This window comes from Oncorhynchus gorbuscha, unplaced genomic scaffold (genome assembly GCF_021184085.1).
Source record: "Oncorhynchus gorbuscha isolate QuinsamMale2020 ecotype Even-year unplaced genomic scaffold, OgorEven_v1.0 Un_scaffold_387, whole genome shotgun sequence".
Lineage (NCBI taxonomy): Eukaryota > Metazoa > Chordata > Actinopteri > Salmoniformes > Salmonidae > Oncorhynchus > Oncorhynchus gorbuscha.
The window spans coordinates 623,960-640,451 of NW_025745234.1; positions in this window are offsets into that span (position 1 = coordinate 623,960).

Sequence of the window (16,492 nt, forward strand, 5' to 3'; positions counted from 1 at the left end):
GTGTGTCCATGCAGACCAGGTTATATTACCCAGGTCACTGTGTGTCCATGCAGACCAGACCAGGTTATATTACCCAGGTCACTGTGTGTCCATGCAGACCAGGTTATATTACCCAGGTCACTGTGTGTCCATGCAGACCAGGTTATATTACCCAGGTCACTGTGTGTCCATGCAGACCAGGTTATATTACCCAGGTCACTGTGTGTCCATGCAGACCAGGTTATATTACCCAGGTCACTGTGTGTCCATGCAGACCAGGTTATATTACCCAGGTCACTGTGTGTCCATGCAGACCAGGTTATATTACCCAGGTCACTGTGTGTCCATGCAGACCAGACCAGGTTATATTACCCAGGTCACTGTGTGTCCATGCAGACCAGGTTATATTACCCAGGTCACTGTGTGTCCATGCAGACCAGGTTATATTACCCAGGTCACTGTGTGTCCATGCAGACCAGGTTATATTACCCAGAAATAGACTATAAAACGATAACGTCACTTTTCACGTCAGGTGTCTTTTTGTACAATTTATTTTGACCCCTTTTTTCTCCCCGATTGGTAGTTACAGTCTTGTCTCATCGCTGCAACTCCCCGGTCGGAGAGCCGTGCGTCCCCCCCGAAACACGACCCCAACCAACTGCTTCTTTGACACAGCGCACATCCAACCCGGAAGCCAGCCGCACCAATGTGTCGGAGGAAACACCGTTTACACCTGGTGAGCGTGTCAGTGTGCACTACGCCCGGGCCCGTCACAGGGGTCGCTAGAGCGCGATGGGACAAGGATATCCCAGCCGGTCAAAACCCTCCCCTAACCCGGACGACGCCCCATGGACCTCCCGGTCGCGGCCGCCTGTGACAGAACCCGGGCTCGATCCCAGAATCTGTGGTGGCCTTAGACCACTGCGTCACCAGGAGGCCCGGCCCCTAAGTCAAGTGTATTTTAAATCCAATCTTCAGGTCAGCGGCTTGTCCATGTCTACCTGGTAGTTTGTCCCTGGTTTTTTAAATTAAATTTTACCTTTATTTAACTAGGCAAGTCGGTTAAGAACAAATTCTTATTTTCAATGACGGCCTAGGAACAGTGGGTTAACTGCCTGTTCAGGGGCAGAACGACAGATTTGTACCTTGTCAGCTCAGGGGTTTGAACTTGCAACCTAGTCCAACGCTCTAACCACTAGGCTACCCTGCCGCCTCTACACTCTAACCACTAGGCTACCCTGCCGCCTCTACACTCTAACCACTAGGCTACCCTGCCGCCTCTACACTCTCTACACTAGAGTCTAACCACTAGGCTACCTACCTCCTCTACACTCTAACCACTAGGCTACCACTAGGCCAGAGAGTCCACTGTACTGGACCTAGTTAAAGATTCATTGTATACGGATGTTATATACAGCGTTGATCCTCTGTCTTATAAATGTTCCTCACTGCTGCTGTAAACTCCCATCTCTCTCTGTTTTCTATCATCTCTGGTATTGGGCATCTCAGAAGGAGCCGTTGTATTTAGCTATTGATCCCTCTGTTTTTTATCATCTCTGGTATTGGGCATCTCAGAAGGAGCCGTTGTATTTAGCTATTGATCTCTCTGTTTTTTATCATCTCTGGTATTGGGCATCTCAGAAGGAGCCGTTGTATTTAGCTTTACATTTACATTTACATTTAAGTCATTTAGCAGACGCTCTTATCCAGAGCGACTTACAAATTGGTGCATTCACCTTAGGACATCCAGTGGGACAGTCACTTAACAATAGTGCATCTAAAACTTAGGGGGGGTGGGGTGAGAGGGATTACTTATCCTATCCTAGGTATTCCTTAAAGAGGTGGGGTTTCAGGTGTCTCCGGAAGGTGGTGATTGACTCCGCTGTCCTGGCGTCGTGAGGGAGTTTGTTCCACCATTGGGGGGCCAGGGCAGCGAACAGTTTTGACTGGGCTGAGCGGGAGCTGTACTTCCTCAGTGGTAGGGAGGCGAGCAGGCCAGAGGTGGATGAACGCAGTGCCCTTGTTTGGGTGTAGGGCCTGATCAGAGCCTGGAGGTACTGAGGTGCCGTTCCCCTCACAGCTCCGTAGGCAAGCACCATGGTCTTGTAGCGGATGCGAGCTTCAACTGGAAGCCAGTGGAGAGAGCGGAGGAGCGGGGTGACGTGAGAGAACTTGGGAAGGTTGAACACCAGACGGGCTGCGGCGTTCTGGATGAGTTGAAGGGGTTTAATGGCACAGGCAGGGAGCCCAGCCAACAGCGAGTTGCAGTAATCCAGACGGGAAATGACAAGTGCCTGGATGAGGACCTGCGCCGCTTCCTGTGTGAGGCAGGGTCGTACTCTGCGGATGTTGTAGAGCATGAACCTACAGGAACGGGCCACCGCCTTGATGTTGGTTGAGAACGACAGGGTGTTGTCCAGGATCACGCCAAGGTTCTTGGCGCTCTGGGAGGAGGACACAATGGAGTTGTCAACCGTGATGGCGAGATCATGGAACGGGCAGTCCTTCCCCGGGAGGAAGAGCAGCTCCGTCTTGCCGAGGTTCAGCTTGAGGTGGTGATCCGTCATCCACACTGATATGTATGTAGCTATTGATCTCTCTGTTTTTTATCATCTCTGGTATTGGGCATCTCAGAAGGAGCCGTTGTATTTAGCTATTGATCTCTCTCTCTGTTTTCTATCATCTCTGGTATTGGGCATCTCAGAAGGAGCCGTTGTATTTAGCTATTGATCTCTCTCTCTGTTTTCTATCATCTCTGGTATTGGGCATCTCAGAAGGAGCCGTTGTAATTTAGCTATTGATCTCTCTGTTTTCTATCATCTCTGGTATTGGGCATCTCAGAAGGAGCTGTTGCTATTGGACCAAAACACAATTTTCAGGATGTTGGGGGGGGGTTCTGTAATTCCTCCCACTTAATGCTGCTCTTTCATTAACCTCTCAGCCTGTCTATCTCTGGTCTCACAACGTCTCTGGTCTCACGTCGTCTCTGGTCTCACAGCGTTTCTGGTCTCTGGTCTCACAACGTCTCTGGTCTCACAACGTCTCTGGTCTCACAGCGTCTCTGGTCTCACAACGTCTCTGGTCTCACAACGTCTCTGGTCTCTGGTCTCACAACGTCTCTGGTCTCACAACGTCTCTGGTCTCTGGTCTCACAACGTCTCTGGTCTCACAACGTCTCTGGTCTCACAACGTCTCTGGTCTCACAACGTCTCTGGTCTCATAGCGTCTCTGGTCTCACAGCGTCTCTGGTCTCATAGCGTCTCTGGTCTCACAACGTCTCTGGTCTCACAACGTCTCTGGTCTCACAACGTCTCTGTTCTCATAACGTCTCTGGTCTCACAACGTCTCTGGTCTCTGGTCTCACAGCGTCTCTGGTCTCACAACGTCTCTGGTCTCACAACGTCTCTGGTCTCACAACGTCTCTGGTCTCTGGTCTCACAACGTCTCTGGTCTCACAATGTCTCTGGTCTCACAACGTCTCTGGTCTCTGGTCTCACAACGTCTCTGATCTCTGGTCTCACAACCTCTCTGGTCTCACAACGTCTCTGGTCTCACAACGTCTCTGGTCTCATAACGTCTCTGGTCTCACAACGTCTCTGATCTCTGGTCTCACAACGTCTCTGGTCTCACAACGTCTCTGATCTCTGGTCTCACAACGTCTCTGATCTCTGGTCTCACAACGTCTCTGGTCTCACAGTGTCTCTGATCTCACAACGTCTCTGGTCTCACAACGTCTCTGGTCTCACAACGTCTCTGGTCTCTGGTCTCACAACGTCTCTGGTCTCACAACGTCTCTGATCTCTGGTCTCACAACGTCTCTGGTCTCACAACGTCTCTGGTCTCACAACGTCTCTGGTCTCTGGTCTCACGTCTCTGGTCTCTGGTCTCATAACGTCTCTGGTCTCACAACGTCTCTGGTCTCACGTCGTCTCTGGTCTCACAATGTCTCTGGTCTCATAACGTCTCTGGTCTCATAACGTCTCTGGTCTCATAACGTCTCTGGTCTCACAACGTCTCTGGTCTCACAACGTCTCTGGTCTCACAACGTCTCTGATCTCATAACGTCTCTGGTCTCACAACATCTCTGGTCTCACAACGTCTCTGGTCTCACAACGTCTCTGGTCTCACGTCGTCTCTGGTCTCACGTCGTCTCTGGTCTCACAACGTCTCTGGTCTCACAACGTCTCTGGTCTCACAGCGTCTCTGGTCTCATAACGTCTCTGGTCTCTGGTCTCACAACGTCTCTGGTCTCACAACGTCTCTGGTCTCACGTCGTTTCTGGTCTCACGTCGTCTCTGGTCTCATAACGTCTCTGGTCACACAACGTCTCTGGTCTCTGATCTCACAACGTCTCTGGTCTCACAACGTCTCTGGTCTCACAACGTCTCTGGTCTCACGTCGTCTCTGGTCTCACAACGTCTCTGGTCTCACAACGTCTCTGGTCTCAACGTCTCTGATCTCGCAACGTCTCTGGTCTCGCAACGTCTCTGGTCTCACAGCGTCTCTGGTCTCACAACGTCTCTGGTCTCACAACGTCTCTGGTCTCACAACGTCTCTGGTCTCACAACGTCTCTGGTCTCACAGCGTCTCTGGTCTCAAGTCGTCTCTGGTCTCACAACGTCTCTGGTCTCACAACGTCTCTGGTCTCTGGTCTCACAGCGTCTCTGGTCTCAAGTCGCCTCTGGTCTCTGGTCTCACAACGTCTCTGGTCTCACAACGTCTCTGGTCTCACAGCGTCTCTGGTCTCACAACGTCTCTGGTCTCACAACGTCTCTGGTCTCACAACGTCTCTGGTCTCACAACGTCTCTGGTCTCACAGCGTCTCTGGTCTCAAGTCGTCTCTGGTCTCTGGTCTCACAACGTCTCTGGTCTCTGGTCTCACAGCGTCTCTGGTCTCAAGTCGCCTCTGGTCTCTGGTCTCACAACGTCTCTGGTCTCACAACGTCTCTGGTCTGAACATGGACAGATTCCTGTATGAACCTCTACTTTCTCAACGACCACCCTGTGAAGGATAACAACAAGTCATTTACTACTGTTTAGAACAGAAGGATTTTTTTTTTGTTAAACGGGACCTGAGACATCTTTGTGTTGTTGTCACCCTCGCTGAATCCTCTTCTCTTAAACCTACAGAGTTTAAGAGACACTATGAAGCCTATAAGGTGCATTTTTAAAGAGACACTTACAGGATATGATCTATTTTGCCCAGAGTCAGATGAACTTGCGGATACCATTTTGTATATGTCTGTGTGCAGTTTGAAAGAAGTTGCTAACTAGCATTACCGCAATGACTATATAGGGAATAGGGTTCTGGTCTATAGTAGTACCACTATATAGGGAATAGGGTCTATAGTAGTACCACTATATAGGGAATAGGGTTCTGGTCTGTAGTAGTACCACTATATAGGGAATAGGGCTCTGGTCTATAGTAGTACCACTATATAGGGAATAGGGTCTATAGTAGTACCACTATATAGGGAATAGGGTTCTGGTCTATAGTAGTACCACTATATAGGGAATAGGGTTCTGGTCTATAGTAGTGCCACTATATAGGGAATAGGGTTCTGGTCTGTAGTAGTGTACTATATAGGGAATAGGGTTCTGGTCTATAGTAGTACCACTATATAGGGAATAGGGTTCTGGTCTATAGTAGTGCCACTATATAGGGAATAGGGTTCTGGTCTGTAGTAGTGTACTATATAGGGAATAGGGTTCTGGTCTATAGTAGTACCACTATATAGGGAATAGGGCTCTGGTCTATAGTAGTACCACTATATAGGGAATAGGGTTCTGGTCTATAGTAGTACCACTATATAGGGAATAGGGTTCTGGTCTATAGTAGTACCACTATATAGGGAATAGGGTCTATAGTAGTACCACTATATAGGGAATAGGGCTCTGGTCTATAGTAGTACCACTATATAGGGAATAGGGTCTATAGTAGTACCACTATATAGGGAATAGGGTCTATAGTAGTACCACTATATAGGGAATAGGGTCTATAGTAGTACCACTATATAGGGAATAGGGGGTCTATAGTAGTACCACTATATAGGGAATAGGGTTCTGGTCTATAGTAGTGCCACTATATAGGGAATAGGGTTCTGGTCTGTAGTAGTGTACTATATAGGGAATAGGGTTCTGGTCTATAGTAGTACCACTATATAGGGAATAGGGCTCTGGTCTATAGTAGTACCACTATATAGGGAATAGGGTTCTGGTCTATAGTAGTACCACTATATAGGGAATAGGGTTCTGGTCTATAGTAGTGCCACTATATAGGGAATAGGGTTCTGGTCTGTAGTAGTGTACTATATAGGGAATAGGGTTCTGGTCTATAGTAGTACCACTATATAGGGAATAGGGTTCTGGTCTATAGTAGTGCCACTATATAGGGAATAGGGTTCTGGTCTATAGTAGTACCACTATATAGGGAATAGGGTTCTGGTCTATAGTAGTACCACTATATAGGGAATAGGGCTCTGGTCTATAGTAGTACCACTATATAGGGAATAGGGCTCTGGTCTATAGTAGTACCACTATATAGGGAGTAGGGTTCTGGTCTGTAGTAGTACCACTAGGAATGGGGTATAGGAAATAGGGTTCTGGTCTATAGTAGTACCACTATATAGGGAATAGGGTTCTGGTCTATAGTAGAATACCACTATATAGGGAATAGGGTTCTGGTCTATAGTAGTACCACTATATAGGGAATAGGGGGTCTATAGTAGTACCACTATATAGGGAATAGGGCTCTGGTCTATAGTAGTACCACTATATAGGGAATAGGGTCTATAGTAGTACCACTATATAGGGAATAGGGCTCTGGTCTATAGTAGTACCACTATATAGGGAATAGGGTTCTATAGTAGTACCACTATATAGGGAATAGGGTCTATAGTAGTACCACTATGTAGGGAATAGGGTCTATAGTAGTACCACTATATAGGGAATAGGGTCTATAGTAGTACCACTATATAGGGAATAGGGTTCTGGTCTATAGTAGTGCCACTATATAGGGAATAGGGTTCTGGTCTGTAGTAGTGTACTATATAGGGAATAGGGTTCTGGTCTATAGTAGTACCACTATATAGGGAATAGGGTTCTGGTCTATAGTAGTACCACTATATAGGGAATAGGGTTCTGGTCTATAGTAGTGCCACTATATAGGGAATAGGGTTCTGGTCTGTAGTAGTGTACTATATAGGGAATAGGGTTCTGGTCTATAGTAGTACCACTATATAGGGAATAGGGTTCTGGTCTATAGTAGTGCCACTATATAGGGAATAGGGTTCTGGTCTGTAGTAGTGTACTATATAGGGAATAGGGTTCTGGTCTATAGTAGTACCACTATATAGGGAATAGGGTTCTGGTCTATAGTAGTGCCACTATATAGGGAATAGGGTTCTGGTCTGTAGTAGGGCTCTGGTGTACTATATAGGGAATAGGGTTCTGGTCTATAGTAGTACCACTATATAGGGAATAGGGTTCTGGTCTATAGTAGTGCCACTATATAGGGAATAGGGTTCTGGTCTGTAGTAGTGTACTATATAGGGAATAGGGTTCTGGTCTATAGTAGTACCACTATATAGGGAATAGGGCTCTGGTCTATAGTAGTACCACTATATAGGGAATAGGGTTCTGGTCTATAGTAGTACCACTATATAGGGAGTAGGGTTCTGGTCTGTAGTAGTACCACTATATAGGGAATAGGGTTCTGGTCTATAGTAGTACCACTATATAGGGAATAGGGTTCTGGTCTATAGTAGTACCACTATATAGGGAATAGGGCTCTGGTCTATAGTAGTACCACTATATAGGGAATAGGGTCTATAGTAGTACCACTATATAGGGAATAGGGCTCTGGTCTATAGTAGTACCACTATATAGGGAATAGGGTCTATAGTAGTACCACTATATAGGGAATAGGGCTCTGGTCTATAGTAGTACCACTATATAGGGAATAGGGTCTATAGTAGTACCACTATATAGGGAATAGGGTCTATAGTAGTACCACTATGTAGGGAATAGGGTCTATAGTAGTACCACTATATAGGGAATAGGGTCTATAGTAGTACCACTATATAGGGAATAGGGTTCTGGTCTATAGTAGTGCCACTATATAGGGAATAGGGTTCTGGTCTGTAGTAGTGTACTATATAGGGAATAGGGTTCTGGTCTATAGTAGTACCACTATATAGGGAATAGGGTTCTGGTCTATAGTAGTACCACTATATAGGGAATAGGGCTCTGGTCTATAGTAGTACCACTATATAGGGAATAGGGCTCTGGTCTGTAGTAGTGTACTATATAGGGAATAGGGTTCTGGTCTATAGTAGTACCACTATATAGGGAATAGGGTTCTGGTCTATAGTAGTACCACTATATAGGGAATAGGGTTCTGGTCTGTAGTAGTGTACTATATAGGGAATAGGGTTCTGGTCTATAGTAGTACCACTATATAGGGAATAGGGCTCTGGTCTATAGTAGTACCACTATATAGGGAATAGGGTTCTGGTCTATAGTAGTACCACTATATAGGGAATAGGGTCTATAGTAGTACCACTATATAGGGAATAGGGTTCTATTCTATAGTAGTGCCACTATATAGGGAATAGGGTTCTGGTCTGTAATAGTGTACTATATAGGGAATAGGGTTCTGGTCTATAGTAGTCTCACCTCTCTGGGGACACTCCCCTCCTGATGACTGACACTAGTCTAGATGGTGTAGTCTCACCTCTCTGGGGACACTCCCCTCCTGATGACTGACACTAGTCTAGATGGTGTAGTCTCACCTCTCTGGGGAACACTCTAGATGGTGTAGTCTCCCCTCCCCTCCTGATGACTGACACTAGTCTAGATGGTGTAGTCTCACCTCTCTGGGAACACTCCCCTCCCCTCCTGATGACTGACACTAGTCTAGATGGTGTAGTCTCACCTCTCTGGGGACACTCCCCTCCCCTCCTGATGACTGACACTAGTCTAGATGGTGTAGTCTCACCTCTCTGGGGACACTCCCCTCCCCTCCTGATGACTGACACTAGTCTAGATGGTGTAGTCTCACCTCTCTGGGGACACTCCCCTCCTGATGACTGACACTAGTCTAGATGGTGTAGTCTCACCTCTCTGGGGACACTCCCCTCCTGATGACTGACACTAGTCTAGATGGTGTAGTCTCACCTCTCTGGGGACACTCCCCTCCTGATGACTGACACTAGTCTAGATGGTGTAGTCTCACCTCTCTGGGGACACTCCCCTCCTGATGACTGACACTAGTCTAGATGGTGTAGTCTCACCTCTCTGGGGACACTCCCTCCCCTCCTGATGACTGACACTGGTCTAGATGGTGTAGTCTCTCCTCTCTGGGGACACTCCCCTCCTGATGACTGACACTGGTCTAGATGGTGTAGTCTCACCTCTCTGGGGACACTCCCCTCCCCTCCTGATGACTGACACTAGTCTAGATGGTGTAGTCTCACCTCTCTGGGGACACTCCCCTCCTGATGACTGACACTAGTCTAGATGGTGTAGTCTCACCTCTCTGGGGACACTCCCCTCCTGATGACTGACACTAGTCTAGATGGTGTAGTCTCACCTCTCTGGGGACACTCCCCTCCCCTCCTGATGACTGACACTAGTCTAGATGGTGTAGTCTCACCTCTCTGGGGACACTCCCCTCCTGATGACTGACACTAGTCTAGATGGTGTAGTCTCACCTCTCTGGGGACACTCCCCTCCTGATGACTGACACTAGTCTAGATGGTGTAGTCTCACCTCTCTGGGGACACTCCCCTCCCCTCCTGATGACTGACACTAGTCTAGATGGTGTAGTCTCACCTCTCTGGGGACACTCCCCTCCTGATGACTGACACTAGTCTAGATGGTGTAGTCTCACCTCTCTGGGGACACTCCCCTCCCCTCCTGATGACTGACACTAGTCTAGATGGTGTAGTCTCACCTCTCTGGGGACACTCCCCTCCTGATGACTGACACTAGTCTAGATGGTGTAGTCTCACCTCTCTGGGGACACTCCCCTCCTGATGACTGACACTAGTCTAGATGGTGTAGTCTCACCTCTCTGGGGACACTCCCCTCCTGATGACTGACACTAGTCTAGATGGTGTAGTCTCACCTCTCTGGGGACACTCCCCTCCTGATGACTGACACTAGTCTAGATGGTGTAGTCTCACCTCTCTGGGGACACTCCCCTCCTGATGACTGACACTAGTCTAGATGGTGTAGTCTCACCTCTCTGGGGACACTCCCTCCCTCCTGATGACTGACACTAGTCTAGATGGTGTAGTCTCACCTCTCTGGGGACACTCCCCTCCTGATGACTGACACTAGTCTAGATGGTGTAGTCTCACCTCTCTGGGGACACTCCCCTCCTGATGACTGACACTAGTCTAGATGGTGTAGTCTCACCTCTCTGGGGACACTCCCCTCCTGATGACTGACACTAGTCTAGATGGTGTAGTCTCACCTCTCTGGGGACACTCCCCTCCTGATGACTGACACTAGTCTAGATGGTGTAGTCTCACCTCTCTGGGGACACTCCCCCCCTCCTGATGACTGACACTAGTCTAGATGGTGTAGTCTCACCTCTCTGGGGACACTCCCCTCCTGATGACTGACACTAGTCTAGATGGTGTAGTCTCACCTCTCTGGGGACACTCCCCTCCCCTCCTGATGACTGACACTAGTCTAGATGGTGTAGTCTCACCTCTCTGGGGACACTCCCCTCCCCTCCTGATGACTGACACTAGTCTAGATGGTGTAGTCTCACCTCTCTGGGGACACTCCCCTCCCCTCCTGATGACTGACACTAGTCTAGATGGTGTAGTCTCACCTCTCTGGGGACACTCCCCTCCTGATGACTGACACTAGTCTAGATGGTGTAGTCTCACCTCTCTGGGGACACTCCCCTCCCCTCCTGATGACTGACACTAGTCTAGATGGTGTAGTCTCACCTCTCTGGGGACACTCCCCTCCTGATGACTGACACTAGTCTAGATGGTGTAGTCTCACCTCTCTGGGGACACTCCCCTCCTGATGACTGACACTAGTCTAGATGGTGTAGTCTCACCTCTCTGGGGACACTCCCCTCCTGATGACTGACACTAGTCTAGATGGTGTAGTCTCACCTCTCTGGGGACACTCCCCTCCCCTCCTGATGAATCCAATCTATTACATTTCGTATTTCTTTACTAACTCAGGATATGTTCAAGCTCTGAATAAACTGACCGACCCCTACTGCGGTATCACCATGGTTACACTGACCGACCCCAAACTCAGACTAGGTTCTACTGCGGTATTACCATGGTTACACTGACCGACCACAAACTCAGACTAGGTTCTACTGCGGTATCACCATGGTTACACTGACCGACCCCAAACTCAGACTAGGTTCTACTGCGGTATTACCATGGTTACACTGACCGACCCCAAACTCAGACGAGGTTCTACTGCAGTATCACCATGGTTACACTGACCGACCCAAACTCAGACTAGGTTCTACTGCGGTATTACCATGGTTACACTGACCGACCCCAAACTCAGACTAGGTTCTACTGCGGTATTACCATGGTTACACTGACCGACCCCAAACTCAGACTAGGGTCTACTGGGGTATTACCATGGTTACACTGACCGACCCCAAACTCAGACTAGGTTCTACTGCGGTATTACCATGGTTACACTGACCGACCCCAAACTCAGACTAGGGTCTACTGGGGTATTACCATGGTTACACTGACCGACCCCAAACTCAGACTAGGTTCTACTGCGGTATTACCATGGTTACACTGACCGACCCCAAACTCAGACTAGGTTCTACTGCAGTATTACCATGGTTACACTGACCGACACAAACTCAGACTAGGTTCTATTACCATGGTTACACTGACCGACCCAAACTCAGACGAGGTTCTACTGCAGTATTACCATGGTTACACTGACCGACACAAACTCAGACTAGGTTCTATTACCATGGTTACACTGACCGACCCAAACTCAGACTAGGTTCTACTGCGGTATCACCATGGTTACACTGACCAACCCAAACTCAGACGAGGTTCTACTGCAGTATTACCATGGTTACACTCCTCAATACCGGTAACAGCCTTGCTTGTGTACATCTTCAGGTGATTTCTTTGTTGTTTTCAACTGTCTACATATATTTTTTAATACTTGAACAGAAATCAGTTATTTTATGCATCGATTTGGACTCTAAATGATAAATGTTTAATTGTTGTAGTGAAGCGTTTAGTTTTGCTGAAATCTTTTTCTTTCTACATTTTGCTTCAGGTCTGTGATTTTTTTTAAATGTTATTTTGATTGATTTGTGTCTAAAAAAAATACAGTAAAAAAAATCTTTAAAGAGGCCCTTTGATGTCGTGTTGCTCTGTTCTAAATGAGTTTTAAATGTTATATTAACAATTGTACTTATTGTCTCCAGTACTTGCCCCATTTAGACCACTAGGAGGTGAGGCTGACTGAATCTTTAAAGGGCCCTTTGACGTCGTGTTGCTCTGTTCTAAATGAGTTTTAAATGTTATCTTAATAATTGTATTTATTGTCTCCAGTACTTGCCCCATTTAGACCACTAGGAGGTGAGGCTGACTGAATCAGGGTTAGAAGCTGGTACTCTAGCAGTACTTAAGTAGTATTTTAAATGTTATATTAATAATTGTACTTATTGTCTCCAGTACTTGCCCCATTTAGACCACTAGGAGGTGAGGCTGACTGAATCAGGGTTAGAAGCTGGTACTCTAGCAGTACTTAAGTAGTATTTTAAATGTTATATTAATAATTGTACTTATTGTCTCCAGTACTTGCCCCATTTAGACCACTAGGAGGTGAGGCTGACTGAATCGGGGCAGAAGCTGGTACTCTAGCAGTACTTAAGTAGTATTTTAAAGTATTTTTACTTGTGGTTTTTGTGGGGGGGGTATGTGTACTTTACTGTTTTACATTTTGGACAACTTTTACTTCTCTACATTCCTAAAGAAAATAACGTCATTTTTAACTCCGTACATTTTCTCTGACGCCCAAAAAGTACTCGTTCCATTTTGAATGCTTAGATGTCAGAGTGTTGGGGGTGTGTCCCCTAAATGATGTCAGAGTGTTGGGGGTGTGTCCCCTAAATGATGTCAGAGTGTTGGGGGTGTGTCCCCTAAATGATGTCAGAGTGTTGGGGGTGTGTCCCCTAAATGATGTCAGAGTGTTGGGGGTGTGTCCCCTAAATGATGTCAGAGTGTTGGGGGTGTGTCCCCTAAATGATGTCAGAGTGTTGGGGGTGTGTCCCCTAAATGATGTCAGAGTGTTGGGGGTGTGTCCTCTGGACATCTGTAAATGATGTCAGAGTGTTGGGGGTGTGTCCTCTGGACATCTGTAAATGATGTCAGAGTGTTGGGGGTGTGTCCTCTGGACATCTGTAAATGATGTCAGAGTGTTGGGGGTGTGTCCTCTGGACATCTGTAAATGATGTCAGAGTGTTGGGGGTGTGTAAATGATGTCAGAGTGTAAATGATGTCAGAGTGTTGGGGGTGTGTCCTCTGGACATCTGTAAATGATGTCAGTGTTGGGGGTGTGTCCCCTGGTGTGTCCTCACCAAGAAATGGCGTTGGAACCAAAATTCTTTCCACCGGTCTAATGTCCATTGCTTGTGTTTCTTGGCCCAAACAAGTCTCTTCTTATTATTGATGTCCTTTAGTAGTGGTTTCTTTACAGAAATTCGACCATGAAGGCCTGATTCACACAGTCTCCTCTGAACAGTTGATGTTGAGATGTGTCTGTTACTTGAACTCTGAAGCATTTATTTGGGCTGCAATCTGAGGCTGGTAACTAATGAACTTATCCTCTGCAGCAGAGGTAACTCTGGGTCTTCCTTTCCAATCTGAGGCTGGTAACTAATGAACTTATCCTCTGCAGCAGAGGTAACTCTGGGTCTTCCTTTCCAATCTGAGGCTGGTAACTCTATTGAACTTATCCTCTGGTAACTCTGGGTCTTCCTTTCCAATCTGAGGCTGGTAACTAATGAACTCATCCTCTGCAGCAGAGGTAACTCTGGGTCTTCCTTTCCTGTGGCGGTCCTCATGAGAGCCAGTTTCACCACAGTGCTTGATGGTTGTTGCGACTGAACTTCATGTTTGACTGACCTTCATGTCTTAAAGTAATGATGGACTGTCATTTCTCTTTGCTTATTTGAGCTGTTCTTGCCATAATATGGACTTGGTCTTTTACCAAATAGGGCCATCTTCTGTATACCACCCCTACCTTGTCACAACACAACTGATTGGCTCAAAAGCATTAAGAAGGAAAGAAATTCCACAAATTAACTTAAGGCACACCTGTTAAAACCACTTGCTCCTACCTGGCACGCAGGCGTCCCATCTAGAGCTCTGGAAATGCAAATGCGCTACGCTAAATGCTAATAGTATTAGTTAAAACTCAAACGTTCATTAAAATACACATGCAGGGTAGTGAATTAAAGCTACACTCGTTGTGAATCTAGGCAACAAGTCAGATTTTTAAAATGCTTTTCGGCGAAAGCATGAGAAGCTATTATCTGATAGCATGTAACACCCCAAAAGACCCGCAGGGGACGTAAACAAAATAATTAGCATAGTCGGCGCTACACAAACCGCACAATAAAATATAAAACATTCATTACCTTTGACCATCTTCTTTGTTGGCACTCCTAGATGTCCCATAATCACTATTGGGTCTTTTTTCGATTAAATCGGTCCATATATAGCCTAGATATCGATCTATGAAGACTGTGTGATAAACAAAAAAAATTGCGTTTCATAACGTAACGTCATTTTTTAAAATTCAAAAAGTCGACGATAAACTTTCACAAAACACTTCGAAATACTTTTGTAATGCAACTTTAGGTATTAGTACACGTTAATAAGCGATAAAATTCATCAGGAAGCAGCTTCTATAGGTGTCGTCTGGAAAAAAAACATGGCCGAGAGAGCTCGACCAAAACATCCGGTCGGAGAACGGAGGGAAGGAGTTCCCTTGAACCGGTTAGACCAAGAATCAAAGCTGAATCAAATGACAAGACTCTAGACAACGTGTGGTAGCTGTAGGCGCTGAAACCTCGGTCTCATGTAATTCGGTTCACTTTGAACAATTCCTGGAAGTAAGCGCAAGGATATTTATTTCCATTTTCAGTGATCAGGTTTTCCTGCGCTATTCGATGAAACTCACGCTCTGGTATAGTCACAGCCGTGATTTAACCAGTTTTATAAACGTCCGAGTGTTTTCTATCCACACATACTAATCATATGCATATACTATATTCCTGGCATGAGCAGCAGGGCGCTGAAATGTTGCGCGATTTTTAACAGAATGTTCGAAGAAGTAGGGGGTAGGAGTAACAAGGTTAATTGAAATGCATTCCAGGTGACTAACTCATGAAGCTGGTTGAGAGAATGCCAAGAATGTGCAAAGCTGTCAAGGCAAAGGGTAGCTACTTTGAAGAATCTCAAATATAAAATATTGCTAAATTTAAGTAGATTTTTTCCGTATGAGACCAACAGTGTTTTGTGTTGACTGGTGGGTTCGAGTTGTTGACCGTCTGTTCTGCGTTGGTATAAAGCCTCTCTGCCTTCATGAATAAACTGGCTTCTGTTGTGTGGTCATTGTTTCTGTGGTGGTACTGAATCTCCATAAGAAATGAGTCCTACGGTTTAGTTGGTGAATCTAACGAAGCGGCTCCTTTTAAATTAAATTAAAAAGATTTTTCCTATCCCCTGTCTATCTCTAGCTCCCCGTTGCCCCCGGTTACGGATGAACCCCAGAGGGAAGCAGAGGATGCTGGGATGCCCGATGCCCCAAGTGGGAGGAGCTCTGCTCTGGAAGCGGTACGCTCCACGTTATGCCCCGCCCATCGCTCTCTGCTCCAGCGAATCCTGAGGCTCGCCCACCAGCAGCACCGTCTATCATTGGCCTACAGGGACGCCCATCGCCGCCTCGTCCCGCCCCCAGACCCTCTCTGCGGCCACCTGGTGGCCAAACAACAGGACGACACTTCCTCTCCTCCTTCCTTCACTGGCTGTTGGAGCCGTAGTGGTCCGAGTGACTGGAAGACACCAGGTGGTCCAGGCTGTTGCTGCTGGCGGCCTCCTGTCTGTTTCTGCCTCCAGAGCCTCCGCTGCCTGTCCTGTCAGAGCCTGTCCCTGGGACACATCACCACTGGGGTTCGCTCCTCCTCTTCTCTGTGCTCTTTCACGTCCTCCTCTTCTCGTTCATCCTCCGCTCTGTGCCCTAATCCCTCAGTGTGTCCCGTGGTCTCGGTCTGTTGCTCCAACCCCCAGCCCTGCGCCTCCTGCTGCTCAGAACACACCTACCTGGCCCCGGTCAGACACACAGACGCGGGAGGTGGAGGAGGAAGCGAGTGCCCTGTCCTCAAGAGAGAGCGATCCCCCTCTCCACCCCCTCTCTCCCCCATACCCTCAGACATGGACGGTAAGGAGGAAGACAAGCCACCCTCTCTTCTGCAGCA